This window comes from Apodemus sylvaticus, chromosome 4 (genome assembly GCF_947179515.1).
Source record: "Apodemus sylvaticus chromosome 4, mApoSyl1.1, whole genome shotgun sequence".
Lineage (NCBI taxonomy): Eukaryota > Metazoa > Chordata > Mammalia > Rodentia > Muridae > Apodemus > Apodemus sylvaticus.
In genome coordinates this window covers 17204644-17223942 of record NC_067475.1, presented here as the reverse complement: position 1 = coordinate 17223942, position 19299 = coordinate 17204644, and the positions used below count along the sequence as shown (strand labels likewise).

Sequence of the window (19299 nt, the reverse complement as noted above, 5' to 3'; positions counted from 1 at the left end):
CTATCATGTCTTAGATCCATCTTGAGGATATGTATAATAACTCCTCAGTCTTCACAGTTATTTAGGTAGAGATAGGTGCTATTATTCCCACCTAAGTGAAGAGCATGAGAGGGTTCAGATATGTTGACCTTGCTGAACTAGCAAGAAAGTTAAGCTAGATTTAGAGCATAGCCCCAATTCCAAGGCTTCGTTCACAGAAAAAAAAATCCACCTCATTTCTGAGGTGTGAATATGTTTAAGAGTTCTTGAGTTAAGTCATAGAAAGAACCATTGAAACGCACAGACAGAGCTAGAATGTGTTCCTCACTCTCCTTTCATTTCCCTCCCTACCTTTGTTCTCAGTTATCTACTGCCCTGATTTCCTGTTCTCAAATGCTGTCCCAAAGTCACCAAAGCCAAATTGAATATTCCTTTAAATCAGTGTGCCTGCCTTCATGCTCACTATTGTGTATGCTAAATAGATCTAACTAGAAGGCTAATGTCTACTAAATACTTTAATCTCAAGTAGCAGTGGTCCACCCATCTTGCCCACTGGGCTGGGAAGAGTTTAGCATTGAGCATGCCGGGTGCAAGATGAAAGCTGACAAGGAGGCAGAGGCTTATTTACGCATCTTCCCATAAACAATTTCAACAATAATCAGTGTGATTCACACTTCCTCTTAGGCTGAAGCATGACAATCCCTTCCTTGAGCTTGCATTTAGCCTTTTTTTTCCCAGCTCCCCCTTCTCTTTGTAGAGCCCCGTGCAGAGCCCTGTAGCTAATAGGGCTCAAGATGGTCAGTGGACTCCCCTCTAAATCTTTGGTTCACTTTCTTTTTTTTTGGCAGATTGGGATATGTTTAGTGTATGTGTGGCTACTGGTCAATTTAGAGATTAAGTTGTCAAGTTTGAGCTAAACTAACTCTCTCAAAGCAACAAATAGCTTCATTTTTTGTGTACTGTTCAAAATAGCATCATCCAGCAATAAAGGTAGCAGGAATCAGGGGAAAGTAGGAAAAAGCCACAGATCCAACACTTCCACTCACAGAGTCAGTGTTTATACTGTGAGTGAGTTAAAACATGAAGAATTGTCTGGATCTTCCAATATCTCTTCTGCAACAAGTTTGAAAAATCAAGAAAAATTACTTGAAAGATGAATTTATCACCCACTGTCATAATAACAAACTCCAAATGGAAAATGTGCCCTGAAATATTAGCTAATCATCTTTCAAAAATAATGTTTAGTTCATCATTATTTCATTTCTCTGACTTCGTGTTTTGTGGATATTCAGAGAATATGAATAGAAATGTTGAATAAAGTATGCATATGTATTGTGAGGGGGTTTGCTATTTGGAGTTTGTTTCAGATGCAAATGAATTATTGACAAATGTGGAGGGTACTGTAGTAAAAGGTAAGACATTTTGAATTGGGCTGAGGTGAACAGGAGGGATTGTCTGTGGTTACAATGCTTTCCCTTTGCTTGCCAAGAAAGCGGCGCCCTGGATTTGTCTGAGAAATGCATCCCTGAAAGGAAAATCACTGTCTCCTCATCAAGCTATTGATTGCATTATTGAAATTTAATCTCTGGGCCATAACAGGGTACAGAGGCAAGGGAAGAAATTTCAGAAATGTGATGATTTTATTAAATGCCGTAGAGCCTTCGTGCCAGAAATTAAAAGTGCAATCATTGTTTCTAGTTTCACAGATCATTAAGCAAACAACCTGTTTCTGTTTGGACTACTTTATTTGATTCAGGTAACATAAAAGACTTTCATAACAAGAAATCCATGTAGAAAACTTGACTTATCCCATATTTGTCAATATGCCGCTACTTAATCATGTGCATGTTCATATGACTAATATTGCTATATACTTCAAGCTGTGACATTTATGGCAGAATATTGGTCATCCTTATCATTCATGAATCTCCCTGTTCTGCTCATCCCTGATGAGTCTGAGTGATCAGAAGGCATTGTCTTGACTGGAATTTCAGTTAAAGGTTTATAGAATACATACAAAATGGAAAATGTAGTGCAAACTGCATTTACTTTCAGTGCTCAATTTGCTTTGGCATATTGCAATTCCCAGGGTGTCAAGAGCTGAGGGAAAATAGTATCAATACATTCTATATAAACAAAGATCAGAATGTTCAGGACTTTGTTGCATATATACGTATATGTTGGATTAAAATGACCATGATATCGTGTCTAAAGAATATGACTTAGAGGTGGCAAATTTGGCTTTCATTTAAAAAATGTGAGTATTTATCATATGCTTTTTATAAAATATTGACATAGAAAACTGATATAAAAAGAATAACATTTGCATGGTGTATGGTATATTATAACCACATCATTGGGAATTTAAGGTTTTTGTTTGCTAAGCAAAAAAAAAAAAATGAGTAAATTCTAATGTGGAAAAGGAGATTCCTAGTGGATCTGGCTTTTCGTTTTTTGTTTATTTTTAAGCATAGATGAGGCTATGCAGGTTGGTAATGATTAGAAAAAGCATAAATGTAAGAATGATGAGAATCTGCCTTCACTACTCATTGTAATAATTAACTACATCATCAAGTAGGTGGAGAAAAATATAATTACCATAGGAATTGAGATTTGTATCTAACCATAGTTTCTTAACTTGCTTCTCCGTTGGCTCAGGACATTGAGGGAGGTTGAGTGGTCCACATGCACTTTACCCTTGGCTTTCCCTTAGACCTGAGTTCCTCCAGGCAGGCCCAACAGTGCATGACAGGAATCTGAAGTAATTATTCAGGAAGAGGCCCAGCTGACCAACGGAATGCTGAAACCCAGAAATCCTACACATGGACTCACACTTATTTAAGAGAATTGAGACAGTTGCTCAAACTAAGATCACTTTGAAGAAGTTAGTGACATCAAACAGGAGCAAAAACGAAGAAAACCTGTGCCCTTCTGACTCAGAAAGGGGATATTTACATTACACCCAAAGTCTGTCTGGACCCAGGTGGAGCATCAGAATGCCTCTTAGACGTATTTGTACAGATAATCTGGAAGCAGTTTTGTGAATCTGTGCAAGAATTTGCCACAGGTACAGATCCATCATTATTAAATGGCAATACATCTGGTCTTGAGTCGCCCTTGAACAGTTATTATAGAAAAAGTTGGTTGTGATTCTCCTTAAGTTAAAATATGGACTGTTTTCTACCTCATAACTGGCATTCTTTTGAACTCTTACCAACAGGCCCTATACAGTGTCACTCTGTACAATCAAACTATCTTCATTGTGTTTTTCTTAGCTCTATCCAGTCACTGACTGCTACCTTGCTGGCTTTGAGTCCTAAGTGTATTGTGTCAGCTTCTGAAGCCCTGCACTAATATTGCCTTAAGGCTTCTTCCCCCATCTTCTCATATCTGTCACCCCTTCTTTGGTACCTTTTGTTCTCATCACCATGAAGTATCATATGAAAGGTTTTCAGTTTTTCTTTCTTTTTAGCATTTTCCTGTGTATGTAATTTGCATGTGTGTATATCTGTATGTGTTTGGGTCCACATGTGTGGCAATTCATGAGTGCTCATGATTACACAGGCCTGATGCTGGTGTTAGGGATCACCTCTGGCCATTTAGCTTTGAGGGAGAGCTTCTTCTTCAAAGCCAGAGCTTGCTAATGGAGCTGGTCTCACAAGCCAGCTCACTCCAAAGACCTGTTTTCTCCAACTTTCATGCTCATGGTGGAATTAGTGTGAGCTTCCACACACGCCAGGAACCTATGTGATTTCTGAAGACCTGAACTGCAGTTCTCATGGTAATGGGGAAAGGATTTCAACTACTGAGCCTTTCTTCAGCCTGTAAATCTTCCTTTCTTTAATAGTTCTCTGAATTCTGTATGCTTCCATTTTGTTTAATCCTATTCCACTTGGCCTCTAATTGAGACAATGTAATGCTGGTTAGAAATGCCTCTTTCTTCCATGGGACTTGTGAGCAAGTTCTTGATTTCACAACTCAAATGCTGATATTGAGCTTTCCTCTTAGACCTCACTAAAGCTGTGTTTGAACACATTCCCAGTATTTGGATTCAGACCTACAGGCAGTGTTTTGAGTATGTTTAGAATACTGATTTTTCAAATAGATACACAGCATCCCACTTCTATTAACTTAAGCATCTAAAATGCTGCCTATGGTTTGTTAAAATAAAATAGTTCATATAATTAACATTATCAATTACCAAGACTCTATATCAGGAAGCAGATGGACATAGGGAAAGGGAGGGGTATGGAGTGCTCTTTGTCTTTTGTGGAAGATGAAAAGTAAAGAAGACAAACAAAAGTTTCCACCATTGTTGACAGTCTTTTTATGAGTATCAAATAATCAGTGGAGATGTACCCAATTTCAAGCTCTGCCTTTTTGCTAAAAAATAAAGTTCAGTGTAGAACATTGCTAACAGTTCCTCTCAGGAGGCATGGAGGATGCAGCCGTAGCTAAAGACAGCACTTGATGACACACATAGCAGTTCCTGAACTTGGTAGTCCAGTATACACTTCTCCGGGAATCAAAACAGAACCTAATTATGAGTGAAACCTAGTTACTTCCCTCTGGTGACCTGGTCCCATTATTCTCTCTCTCTCTCTCTCTCTCTCTCTCTCTCTCTCTCTCTCTCTCTCTCTCTCTCTCCATTAGGAATTTTGGATGCCAGATGAACAATATAGAGTTTTGTGTGCTCCCAAAATTACAATACAGTTGGCATGTCTGCACTTCCATCTTCCTGTAACAATGCATTTTATTGTTTGGAGAAAGTAGAGGCAAACCCACTTGAAACCAAGGTGGTGAAAGCTTTTAGTGATCTTGTGGTTATATGTGAATGGATGTTTGGCAAATTCCATTACTGAAATGCTTTGGGTGGGGTAGAAGGAATCCAGCCCATTTCTCGCTGTCTCCTGCCCTTCTTTCTATTCTCCTCTCCCATAACTACATTCCTTTCTTCTGTGTACCTCCATCCCTCCTCACTCTAAGAACAGAATACAAAGAGGATGTTCTGTCCTTTGGCAGAGTCACTTGCCTTTTCATAGACAGGTATCCAGTCAATGAAGGGACAGATGCCCTCTTGTGTTCTATATCAGTATCTCCAATGTGATCTCCCACAGAACCCAAAGGCAGCAATTTGTTAATACTAAGTAGCCAATATCTAACATGGCCAACCTTAAAATATTTTGGATGAGAAATCAAAACTGAAACCATTACATCATATCTGTAGTCTGCCTCTCCCGTAGTCAGAAAATAACATTTGCTCTGTGCAATAAAAATCTAAGGGCCATGTAACTAAACCAAAATCAATAGTTTTCAGTTCAGCACAAAGCTTGAAAAACCTGAGGTATATTCTATAGTCTATGTAAGATCCTATTTGTTACAGTTTGGAGGAGTACCTGCTCTAAAACCCTCAAATGAATACTATTAGCCTATGTGTTTCCTGAAGTATATGTAATCACACTAGACCCTTGGTCCTACAATGTTACTAGAAATGAGTGCGATAATGGTGATGCTGGTGATGGTGTGGTATGGTGATAGTGGTGGTGTTTCTGCTCATGGGGGTGGTGTGGCATGGTGATGGTTGTAATAGCTATGCTGACAGTGGTGGTAGTCATGGTGTGGTGCTAATGGTGGTGATAGTGATGTTGGGAGTGGTAATGGTATGGTGATCTGTTGATAGTGGTACTGATAGCAATGATGTTGATAGTAGTAATGGTGGTGGCAATTGTATGGTGGTTTTGGGGTATGTTGATGGTGATGGCAGTGATGATGGTGGTGAAGTGTTGGTATAATTATGGTAATGGTGGCCATGGTGGTGGAGTGTGCACACACTTCTTTGTATGCACATGTGCATGTAAACACACACATATACATGTATGTGTGCAGTGTGAGTGAATATCTATTGCAAACTTTTTCTTCACCTAGGAAGTTCTTGGCAGGAATTTTAAATGGAAGGGCTATAAACTAATAAATGTACTTTGAACAGTGCCAGCTTTACAGTCGAGAGAGGGCAGTTCATGGTACTATTAAGGATAACAAGAAGAAGAATTCTCTGATGGGAACTCTAATAAATGTAGTAGCATGCTGTAATAAAGAGCACTAGAAAATGGATGAGGTCTAACAAAATTATTCATAAAGAGAAATGGAAAAGGATGCCATGCTGAGCGGTTCCATACAGTTATATAGACACTAACAAGGTTATCCCTGGAAGCTGAGTGCTAGTACATTCACATATGTTTTCTAACTAGCACAAAGAGAGACTGTTTTTATCTCGAAGAACAGGAGGGCCTGGAGTTAGAGGTGTGCTAAATCTTGCTCCTGATTTTTAATAATTCAGAGCCAAATAGCAATAATGGCTCACGTAGGGTCGGTTTAATGAACAAAGCAACCTCACTTCGGGTTGTTCGATGCAAGACTCTCTGCCGAGTCGCTAACTGGTGTACTTTACAGCTATCTCCAGGGTTCTTTTTGATATGATATTATCCTCCTCTCACACTGTGCTTTCTATACACCAAAATATAATGTGAAACCACGAGCTCGGCTGAAAACCCTGAAAGAATGTTCAAATGAGCCTGCGAATTCCTGCTTTGGAGGTACAGCGATATCAGAAAAACAGGCAGATGCCCTGCTCACGCACTTCTCGGAGCCCTTAGGATTCACTCTCATTCACGGAGCTTGTTAAGGAGCTGGGAGCATCTTTGGAGCTAACGAGAGAAATTCACCCACAACATTTCCATTATCTCATGCTGATCATCAACCCTTGGCCAGAGAAGCACACAGATAGCCTGACTTGCAACCAATTCAACGAATGCACTGATGAGTTGTCATGTCTCTGGCATGCCGGGTCCTCTATTTCTGTAAATTTTCTTCATATGATAAATTTAAACGCTGCTTTTATGACACCAGTGAGTTTAAAACTCAGTCCATGGAAAGGAATTTTGTGGTGGAGATTTGGAGGATTTGAACTTTTTCTGTTGTTGTTAACACTCAAGTCAAGACATGGCTGTGAGGAAGAGTGACCAAATCTTAAGCCAGTCAAAGTCATTCAAAGTCAATTAACCCAGAGGGATTTTGCTTCTAGACCCCATTTTAATTGAAACATGGAGTCAATTCTTCATGACAGGAGTCTAGAATGTTCAGAGACATTGTGATCCTTTCCCAAAGTCTACAGCTTTGACCATGCAATCTTCTGTACTGACTGAGCCTCATGGACTGAAGATGATCCTCATTTACTCCCTCTCCGAGTCCTGGTATGATATTTTGTGATGAATTAATACATAATAGGTGCACTGTTCAATGATCTGCCTTCAGACTATGCCTTTTCTCCTTTCCCTGTTATCCAGCATCTCAAATCACAAACACTTGGAAGGAGCAGATAAAAAAAAGAAGGTAGGGTTCACTTGTCCCCTCCTCTTCAGACCTGTGCTCAGAGAGGCCTGCCTTGGTAGCCAGGTCCTCCTAGATGTCACAAAGCACCAAGATATATCCAACTACCCCACACCTTCAAGCAGAAGTGAGATTCAGGAACACTTACCGGTCTTTAGAACCACTTCCCTAAATTTACCTTCATGAGGCTGCCAGTGTTGTCTAGGCAATGCTCTTCCTTATAGGCTATGAGTATAATATATTGGTCTGTGCACAGACTCTCTGAGCTTGTTCTCCCATCCACGGATAGAGTATAGGTTTTCTTGAAGTGTCTTCACAGTGAAGGCAGACTGAACACAAAGCACGTAGGTGGAGGAAGAGGGAGAAACAGAGAACTGGTGGTTCAAACTGAGAAACGCAGTGCATGGTTCTGATTGTGCAAACACTGACCATATCCACTCCAGGAAGAGCCCTGCTCATTCTGATAAAACAGAGCACAATCCTCATGCTGATGGTGAGACAGGTTAAAACCCTTCCCCAGTATCATAAACTAAGATAGTATTCCAGAGCTGGAAAATTCACCTCTTCTAAGAAAGAAATCGCATGTGTCACCTAATTTGAGCCTTGAAACACCATAGAATTTGTATTGGCAACCTTATTTTATTTTATAGGGGAGAATACCAAGGTTTATAAACTATGAGATCTGTTGCTGAGATCTAAATGGTAGAAGAGTTAGAAGGTGAAACGAGGCCTTCTTTTTCCAAATGCATAGATTCTGCCCCTTATCTGAGGGGGTGTGGTGTAAGATGCCAGGGCATGTTTAAAACTTAAAGATAGTTTTGTATATTATAGTTTTCTCTCTTTGTCTCTCTCTATAGCTATATATACAACTGATAAATTTTAATTTATATATGAGGGGCAATAAATTAATAATAATAGAGAAATATTCTATAACACAGTGACAATTTCTCTCTACCTATACATGGTATGGATATAATACTTATAGATAACAGCCAAATCATGTATCAGAAACCACTGAAATGGAAATCATGGATTAGGGATATCCACTGTAGTTCATTTGTCAGATATTAACAAGTATTGTTGTTTTGTCTCCATGGAAATATTTGGAACCAGAAATGAGCAGAGGCAGAGGCAAGTGAGGAATTTGGGTGGATTGTGTGGTGCCAAACAGCCATGAAGGGAGGTCTGGATCCATTTCCAGCTATGGAAAGCTGATGCACCAGGCCTTCGGGAAGAAGCAGGCAGTAAATATCCCTAATAGAGAAGAGAAGGAAAGAGAGCAAAGGAGTTTATACAAGCTCTAAAGACCAACTCCTCCTTCACAAGTTTGCCTTGGGGAGCAATTCAGTGAGAACCGATTAGTACAGGCCTTAATGCTTCCCACTTGAAAGTGAGTTAAGACTTACTGAGGGGAGACTAATGCAGGCTAGTCTTCTCTGAGATTCAATGCTATTTCACAGGTTCCTGAGTCCTGGTGTCCCTGGATCACACAGGGAGACAGGAAGCATGGTGAACCCATGATGCACAATCTCCTAGAAAGAATGTATGGGACAATGTGAATTAGAGAAAAAAATTGGGTAATTCCAGGAAATGTTTCAAAGATAGTCTATCATTGTTACCAGGAGGAAATACCACAGATGTGAAAGTAACTGTTTATATGGTGGAAAACCAATTTTGAAAAATGTAAGCAGTGGTCACAGTGGGACCTTTGCTATGTTTGGATATGAACCTTCCTCAAGTACATCATCCTTATTTTATTTCATTTCTATAAAATTCACTTTCATAAGCCATGAAAATATTTATTTAATTCAACTGTTCCTAACATCTTTCTCAAATCTAACCATAGTCATAGGCAGGAAAATCTATGGCAGAGGAATATGGATAATCTTAGTGCCAGAGGAGGTCACCACTTCCCAACACACACTAGGTGGAGGTGGGTCACAAGAACAAAATATGCCCAAAGGATCTACGGCCTTGTTCTCCATGCTACCTTACCCCATCTGGTCCCAGCCATGGTTTATTTAGGGAGCAGATTCATATTTCGGAAATGCAGAACACACTTATCTCATGAACTTATTTTGATCACTGAAGTTAAGCTGGCTTTCTCCCTAGACTTAGACCATTCACATTGCATCTGAATATAGTTTTGTACTTACTTCTGGTCTTGACAGAAATCATCTCACTAAAATTGTGTCCAACATTATCTTCTATGGGAATTACTGTAGAGTTGACTGAACTCCCCAAGTTCAGATAAGACCTTCAAGATTAACTGTGTGTGTGTTATGCATGTCATTACCAATGTGTGCATACACAAGTGGGTACATAAGCACATGTGTGTATTTGCATGTATAGGCCAAGGTCAGCATTTAATGAATTCTTCCATCACTTACCTCCTTTTTTTTTGAGACAGTATCTTTCTTTGAACTTGAGTAAAAATTTACTCAAGTTGTCTAGCCCAAAAGCTCTTGGAAATTCCCTGTCTCTCAGATCATCCCAGCACGATGGGAGCCACTGGTTCCATCCATTTTTACATGGATGTTGGAGAGTCACACTCATGTCTTCCTTTTGAATGACAGGAACTCTACTGAATGGGCTGTCTCCCAAGCCCTACACACTTGCATGTATTCACAGGACATAGAAGTCAGCTTCTTTCTTTACTCCCTGTGAAAAGCTGTCACCTTCTAAAGAATGGTCATTCTTTAAACTTACTTTTACATGATTAGCAGAAGGGCCATTTCTTTTCAGTTTGTCACAGATTAGCTCATCAGTCACTGAGATTTTTGTTCCAGCAGAACATTTTAGGAATGGTAGTTAAGAACTGGTTGCTGTAGCTGATCAATGAGTAATTTCACAGGAGGCTAAGACATCTGAGATTGTTTTACCTCCATGATTTTGAGTAAGATACACAACCAAAGAAGAAAATTACACATTGAAAACCTATAGCTAAGTGACTTATCCCATGACTGACAAACCTGTGACAGTCTCAGGCTTAAAGAGGCCAGTGAGAGGGAAGATCTTCCTGAAGACATCCATTCACCATTTCAGCAGGTTCTTATCAATGTTCCCACTCCAGGGCAAGCATTGTTCTGGCCACACTCATAGTAGAGATAGCAAACAATAGATAACATTTTAGGTAGATGGTGGGTGAACAGCCAAATAAGGAACAGAAGGTCTAGGCAGGGCAGCTAAGCCATGGTGCCTCAGCACTCAGAATCAGTTCATAAATGTCTTCTAAGAAGAATGAATGAGAGTCAGTAATGGCAAAACAAAGCAATCACATGAACAAGCAAACAGGAAACAGCAATGAAAACACTGGAAATTGTCTGTAAATAGCACAGTCAGGCAAAGGGAATTTTATAAAGGCAAAGAAAAGAATGGCCTTGAACCTCAGAAACCACAGGAGGACAGAAAATGTGATTCACCTTCAGGCACTTCCTTCTCAAATTATTGCATTGTGCAAAGATTTTACAAATTCAGAGACATTTAACACGGACACTGGAGTATTCACTTTGGATCAGTGTGCACACATCCATGGCTAGCTTTCAGTTTCTTAAATGTGTTCCAATTAATTACATTTTAACTCAGTTAATTTCAATAGACAAGAAAAGGAGCCAAGACAAAGAACCATGGAAGGTTAAAAAAAGTCCAAGGAACTTAATAGTTTTTTATTTTGACACCAGCATCGCTAAAGAACCCACTAAACCCAACTTTTGGCCTCTGAAGATGAGTGAGATAGACTTAAGTGAGAAGACAGAGCCCCCTCTAATCTTAAGGTGCACAACAGTTGCAAATGCTTGACCAAAGCCAGGGAAGACTGAGCTACTCGTAAGAGGGGACACTCAGTGCTTTCATATAGATGTAACTCAGAGTTGCAGGCAAAGCAAGATATAGATGGAAAAGCTCAAGGAAGCATTTCCCATTTTAAAGTTGATTTACTTATTTATCTTCAGATATATAAACAACATAGATATAGATGGAAAGATAAACAAAGCAAGATATAGATAGAAAAGCTCAAGGAGCATTTCCCATTTTAAAGTTGATTTACTTATTTATCTTCAGATATATAAACAACATAGATATTAAATACTCAGAGAAAGAAGAAAGAGATGGATGAGACAGATAAAAGCAGAGAAGGGAAGAGAAAGGTATTAAAGGAGGGAGGGAAAGAAGTTAAGAGAAAACAGAAGGCAGAGAAAAGTGGAGAAAGAGACAAAGAAAAACTGACATTTGAATAGAATAAAAAAAACACACCTGAAACATCTGTAGCAATACCACATGATCTCTTAATTGTGCCAGTTACACAAACTTGTGTGTGTGTGTATGCTTGTGTAGATAGATAGATAGATAGATTTAATTTTAACACTGGCATTAGGCATATACATGCATACACACACATACACACACACACACACACACACACACACACACATATATATATATATATATATATATACATATATTCTAAGCAATGTATCTGACACATAGTAGTCTCTCAGTCAATGTGTTCTGAAGATATTGATTTTGCTCAACCTATTTTCCACTTCCTTTGTATCAACCCCTAATAATCTTCATAATGAAGCTATATCAATAGTAACACAAGTGTGGAATTCAATATTTGGAAAAACCCAGGTGATCCTTCATTCTGTCCATGCATGAATATCAATTGCATTTCTGCAGTTTGCTTCAATGCTTAGATAAGGCAATCCTTGCTGTGAGGATGATAAAATATATCTAAGATGACATTAAAAATCATCATGACCATCTTTTTCAGTATCATTATTATCCTAGCTACTAACAATTGAGAATTTCCTAAATGCCAGGCCTCCTAGCATTTTCTCTGTATTAATTCATTTAATTTTTCCAACAAAGTTGTAAATAGGCAATGTTATTATCCCCAGACTCCTATGACCCTAAGAAATGCATAAATGTAAAAAGTTAATTTCAATGCAATGTTATGTTGTTATGAATTATATGTGATGTTTAAAATAATGCCTAAAAGCAGCTTTCAGTGCTAATATGCAAAGAGAATTAAGATTCCTCTTTGCCCACAAGCCCCTTGCTTTTGCAGAGAGAGATAGAGATAGAGATAAAGTGGAGAGAGAGAGAGAGAGAGAGAGAGAGAGAGAGAGAGAGAGAGACTAAAAGTCTTTAAATATTTTTATTTTCAATTTTATCTCTTACTTTTCTAACTTTTCAAGGACAGAGTCACCAGTGGTAATGGTTACAATTGCTTCGTATAAGTGATGTTTGAGAAGTTATTTGTTCAGATAGAGAAGGTAATACAGATGCTGTGATGTGATCCGGCGCCTTCCTGAATAGGGGGAAAGGGCATACCAATTGAGACGTAAGCAAAGGAGCTCTCCTTGGGAATTTAAAGCCCTGTTTCATTTTCTGACCTCACTACATAGACTTTCACACCATCCAGGGCTGCCATTGGATAATAACTGTGTCCAATAACCCCAGGGACCCAACCAATTTATCATGGACACTGCAGGAGAGATTTTCGGTTTCTTGCGCCCCAGTCCTAGGCTGTGGGGTCTAGGGAAGCCAAAGGGTTGCTAATTGCCATGTTAAATTCTCCTGGCCTCAGCTATTCTCTCCCTTGTGTCTCTCAATCTCTCAGTCCAATTGGGGACGTCTGAGGGAATTTATCCGCACGCCAGGAGCTCAAAAAGCATTTACTGCTAGCCTGTGTGTATCAGCGGAGGAGAAAGGTGGTTTCCGTCAGGGTGGCTGTGCTCTGCATTTTATGATGCCATTTCATAATGGGAGGTTGCAATCTTCTGCTGACTGTAAGATAAAAGGGGAAGGAATTCACAACAACTTGTGTTTGGGGAAATGTTTTCTTGAATTTAAGGTTACCTATCATGATAACAGTTATTACTAATGTCCTTATCTGATGTTGTCTAAATAAAGTCCATTAACTCACTTTACATTGCTGGGCCCCATTGCTCTAACTTTATTATAGCTGTAGATACCCTGCTCAAAATAATAATTCTAGAATTGATTTCTTCTCCATCTTTGCTTAAAGACCTCTTGACATCTGCACTGGAATTCTAGAGTTTAAGACATTTGTGACATTGCATAGAGACTTGAGGAAGATATTATGTCAACATAATCTGTAGGTGCCCTTTCTTATGTAGGAATTTAGACAATTTAATTACATAAATATGCAATAGGTAGCTTAGGGTACCTTCAAGCTTAAAATTTCTTCTAGATGTACTACATATATTCCCAATCTTTTCCCAAACTCACCTTGTAAATATGGAAAAATATGTTTAAAAATAATTATGCATGATAGCACCCTGAGCCTACCTCTAAAGTGACCTAAAGCAAACATAAAAATACATTTCTCTCTATCGCACATTCATACATGAAATACTACAATTCTGTTTACTGAGATCTATTTGACAAGTAGATACATTGTCTCAAACTGAAGAGAATAATGTTATTTGTGCCAAAAGCAAGGTCATATTAATAACACTCATCTCTAGGCAGCAATAGGAGAGGTAGTGAGATGATGTTTGATGCATTTGAATATTGGTTATGACTGATATAACAGAAATGCTTTCCTGTAATCCAGCCACAATGAAGGGATGTCCCAAGGGGATCTGTTATGCCCTTGGTGGGCATCTTCTCCAAATGAAGGAAAGAATGCTATTGTCCACAATCCCTAAGGGACTAGAGATCTGTAGCTCATCCCCAAAGCAGTTGTAATTTGTTTTTGTTCCTTCTATGTTCCTTCCCTTCCAGTTGTAATTCCCAGTCTTTTCAGGGGAATCTAATGTGGTGTGGCTTCTACCACTGATAAGGTAGAAGTTCCTGAACTAATTCCTGACTATTTTGGAGAGGTAGAATCTCCATATGAAGTAATGAAAATAAGATTGTCTACTCTTGCAGGATCATTTGTGAGAGCTGTAAAGAACTTAAGGAATAAACTGCTTGTATTTGGGATATGAAGGATCCCCAACAACTCACTTGTTAAAGCCATGGTTGCTAGCCTGTAGTGCTTCTGGGAGATGGTGACACTCTTCCCAGCTGCTGCCTACAAGATTATTGGGAGTGTGCTCTTGAAAGGGATATTTAGAGTCCAGTCCTTTCTCTTTTGCTTCCTACATGGCATGAGGAAAGTAGCCTCCCATTTCCATGTGCCTCATCATTACCTCAATCAGAGACTTATCAGTTTGGGGGCAAAAACGGAAGGAAGGTGAGGAAACTATCTCTCTAATGAGACTTACATCACTCTAGATAAGGATAATGAGGTAGACAAGGATTATGAAGGGCATACAAAATGGATAGAATGGGACATGTTACCCATTGGAAGTTTCATTTCTTTCTTATAAAAGAAGACATACTTGGTGTTTCATTATGTGTCGGTGTGTCTGTGTACATGGGTGTAGATGCCTGTGGATGCCAGAGGCACTGGATTCCCTGGATCTAGAATTACAAGAGGTTGTGAGTGGTCAGCATAAGTGCTTGGAACCAAACTCAGGCCCCCTACAAAAGCAATCTAGGCTCTGTTCCACTGACCCGTGACTCTAGGCCCAGGGTGGACTTTCTTTTTCTCTGTGGAATGTGCCCTTTCTTTATTAAACACAGTATGAAATTAGCCAGATGCAGACTGGCATCATGTTGTCACTACTTGCTGATCAATAGCATAAGAATGACATCTCCTAAAACAAGAGCAAAGCATTCTAAATACACTCATTACCAATTAGAAAATTGTGAGTCCAGTCCATGCCAGAAACCTGATTAAAATATTAGTTTTATTCTAAAGTGTGAAGAGGAACAGACTGGGAAGAGTGAGGCTGTGAGAACTCAGGAATCTTGTACATTTCAGGAAGTGAAACACACAAGACTCAGGGAGCACTTGAGACTGGAAAGATTCCTTTCCACGGTTGTAGAAGTAATGGCTAGAGGAGAGTAGATTGGTAGAGATGCCTACAGGCTGGGCAGGGACCTCCAGCCACTCAGCTTTCATGAGATGTCACTATGCTGGTGTAGGCTTTGTAAGAGTGAAGCTGAGTTAGTCAATCATGCTCCTGCAAGTGTCTCCCCATTCACGTGTCTTTACATAACCCCAACACACTCATTGGTTCGCCAAGCTATGTTTGGTAGAATCATTCTTCATGGGCCATTGGTTCTCCAACTGGAATGAACGTAAGTTTCATGTCTTCGTATGAAGTCACAGAACATCATAGATGTCTCCATCAGCCTTCACGAAACTGGAAAACCTCTGAACGTGCTCAGAAACTTTACGTCTCTTGTTTGAATGTGTCACCTCCCAGTTCCAGGTATTGAAAATTAATGGCCACTACAGAAGGTTAACAAGCAGCAGCTGTGAAGGTGGGTAGGCCAACAAGGATCAGTGTGTGCTTAGCTTCAGGCTCCTTGGTTGCTTTCTCCTCTGCTTTATCCCATGTCAAGACACAACAGTCCTCTCCTTGAAGGGACACCATAACAAGAAACCATCAGGGAAGCAGAAAAGAGCCCATGCTGGACAAGGAAGTCTGTTAGTGTCTTGGCATGTGCTTCAAGTCCCCAGAAAAAAGGAAGCAGATTTCCATTCTTCATAAGTCATCCATTATTGGGTTACTTGTTTACTTATTATTTTAATTTCAGTGGTGTGTGTGTGTGTGTGTGTGTGTGTTGTATGTGTATGTGTGTTGTATGTGTATGTGTATGTATGTGTACATGCATGTGGAGAATGGAGCCATATATCAATGTCAAGTTCTTCCTCTGTCACTCTTTCCACATTATTATTTTGTGAGACAGGGTGTCTGATTGAAGCTGGAGCTAAAAGAGTTCAACAATTAGGTGAGGCTGTCTAGTCAACGAACTCTATGCCTGCCTAGGGATGGACTCACAGACTCGCCATGTTCTTATGTGGGTGCTGGACATCCGAACTCAGTTTCTCACAACTGCTCCAAAAAAATTCAAAACGTGCCTCCCTAGAGGCCAGTCTCCTGTTACAGCAGTGCAAATGGGCTGAGATATTTACTCTCCAGTTTTACTGACTGTGCTTCTCCAAGTTTCTTAAGGGTTTTAACAAAACAAATCCAGATAATCAATAATCATAAGTATATCAATAATGTAGGAAAGCAGAAGTTGGTACTGCCCTTAGCTCAAGGGCCTATTAGCTGAATTAGCTAATTCTGTATGAGGCCTCTGGGTGAGAACCTGAGGGTTATGTGGCTTCGCAGGATGGTCTGTCTCCATGGGTACCTCCACTTCTTTATAACAGAAACTTGGGTGGCAGAGACCTCAGAAGGTCATTGTAAGACTTTACTAAATAATTTGAAAGGCACTGACCCCAGGGCGAGAATGAATGTCAGCTGATATCAGTGTGACTGACAGCAGTGGTACCTGGGAATAAAGTTTTCATTCAAGTCCTACAGCATCCAACCATCTGGGAATACCAATGTTCATGGTGGTTAAGAAGTTTTAAAATATCATATGACTGAGAAGTGTTGGGTTTTTGAACTTGACTCATTTGAACACGTGTTCTACTTTTAGGCTGTACAATGCTAAGACCGTTCTACTGTGATTAGAACTATAAAATGATATCAAAAGCTAATGGAAGTAGGGTATTGCCTTTACCAACTGAGGCTGTTTGGCAGAATGAATCAGATCACACTCTAGAGTGGGCTCTCTCACGTATTGTGGTTCATTACTTATGACCTACACTGAAGGAAAAAAAGAAGTATAAAGTCAGGGCTAGAGAAATAGCTCAGTGGTTAGCGGCACTTATTGCTTATGGCACAGCTCATGCTGTGAAGCCACACAGACTTCATGATGTCACCCAGAGGCCTCATGGCCTCATACTGAATTAGTTTGCAAGTGATACTATCTTCTGTTTTCCTACATTATTGTAGAGGACCTGGGTTTTTCTCCAGCATCCATATGGTGACTTACACCCACCAATTCCAGTGATAAGTGATCAATCATTCTCTTAAGGCCTCCTTAGACACCAGACATGCATGTGATGCACATACATACATTCAGGCAAAACACTCATATATGTTAAAAAAAAAAAAAGAATCTTCCACATGCGCACTGTGGATGGAGAAGTGTTTCAACAGTAGTTAAGAACACTAGATGCCCTTGCAGAGAACCTCAGTTCAATTCCCAGCACCAACATGGTGGCTCACAACCACTGAAATTCTAGCTCCAGGGGATTCACTGTTTTTATCTGGCTTCCTTGGCCACTGGATGCTTATGCTATGCAGACATACATGTATGAAAAATATTAATGTACAACACAAAAATAAATAAATTTCTCCCTCTTTTAAAATAAAGTATGCAATACACTATCTGCCACATTTTTACTTCCAAAATAATTTTATATGTATAACTAGCAAAGCATTCATCATGTCTTTTTACAAAGATTGCATTTTGTTTAAGTCTGACCAACAGTGAGCAAGGAAGTTTAAGGACAGAAATGAAGCTTTTCAAGGCCAAGAAATACAAATCCTGGTCTATAGTAGATGCTTAAGAAATGTCTTTTGAGCAAAATTCCATTTGAAGAGACATATGCAGTCTATAATAAAATAGAGCACGGCAAAAAGAATTCCATTGGGTTAACCTATCTCTATGGAATACAAGCAGACTGTAGGGAATATCAGAGTTACAGTCAAGAGAATGCACTGAGTAGATGTTAGCAGCGAGACACTAGTTCTGCTGTAGGGAGGAAAGTTCATTTTCAGGTACTTCCCTCTGTAACAAGGGCTCTGAGCTAAGATTCTAATGGTTCATGTGAGCAGCAGAATTAAAAAACCAATCAATATTTTCATATCAAGAAAAGTTTGAAACTTAAGAGACTTTGGGTATTAAATTTAGAGCATACAGAGACTACTCAGCTTCAATGACAGCCTAGGAGAAATTGTCTGTCGTTGATGTTGCCTATTAAAATGTATCCCATCCATCATCCTAATAGACCAGCCGTATGATTTGTCCATCACATTATGAGAACAAAATGCTATCTTGTCTCCTTGATACTATGTCTTTAAAAAAAAGAAAGAAAGCAGCAAGGCGGGGTAGAGAGGCTCCACCGCTGCTGTGCCTTTCCCGATTGTTTTTTCTTAAGTTGTTCATAACACACAAGGTCTGGCATCAGGAGTAATTACAGTAAACCATGTAGAAATCCCCGAGGAAGCAGGCAGGGAGGATAATGTTTGCTACTTTAAAAGTTATAAGGAAAAGACCGAGTCTGAGAGATGTGAAGGTGAATAAATCTTTTTGAGGAAGATCAAATGGATGAGGTGGTCTCACTTGCCTAAATCAGCATCTCTCAGATGCTCTGAGATGCAAGCATGATTATGACAGACGTTTGAGAATGCATTCTGCTAAATGACAAAGCTGTGCGTGTGGCAGGCAGGCGGCTGTGGGTGAAGATGGTGACCCAAGGTAATAATGTTGGTCTCCAGTGCAGGATCAAGAAGGGAGGCCGGTTTGCTATCTTCAGGGACAGGGACAGGTCTCTATTCCTCACTGCTCTCTCTGGAGATGATTAGACATAGGTGAGAGTGTGGAGACTTCACTTAAGAATAATTTTTTCAAACAAATATCTGTTTCCTATTTAATTTGGTCTGTGTAAAATAAACCATTAGGCTGGATGCATATATGATGAAAATTTGTTAAGACCAAAGCTCACCACAGAGAGAGAGAGAGAGAGAGAGAGAGCTCTCAGACACTACAAGCAAAAATGTCAAACATTGCTGAGAACATGTCCATTCCCTAAATCAACTTTTACTTGATTTTTCAACAAAGCATATACAGGGACTCTCAAAAAAACTCTTCATACAAAAATGGACAGAGTCACCACTACCTTCAGGAAGTGGTCCCTGCAGTAGGTGATAGGCCTCTCCTAAACTTAGCTAGCCTCCATTCTAAATGGGCCAGCAGGTGTGACCACAATTCAAACAGATGTTTCCG

The 19299-nt window shown here is 39.6% G+C and overlaps 1 non-coding gene across 1 annotated transcript; it reads left to right on the top strand.

Moving 5' to 3' along the window:
- The first annotated feature begins 16928 nt into the window (after window positions 1-16928).
- Window positions 16929-17053, top strand: LOC127683875 (small nucleolar RNA SNORA4). Its single transcript, XR_007977661.1, has one exon. It is a non-coding gene; the product is annotated as a small nucleolar RNA SNORA4 (small nucleolar RNA).
- The last annotated feature ends 2246 nt before the right edge of the window (window positions 17054-19299 follow it).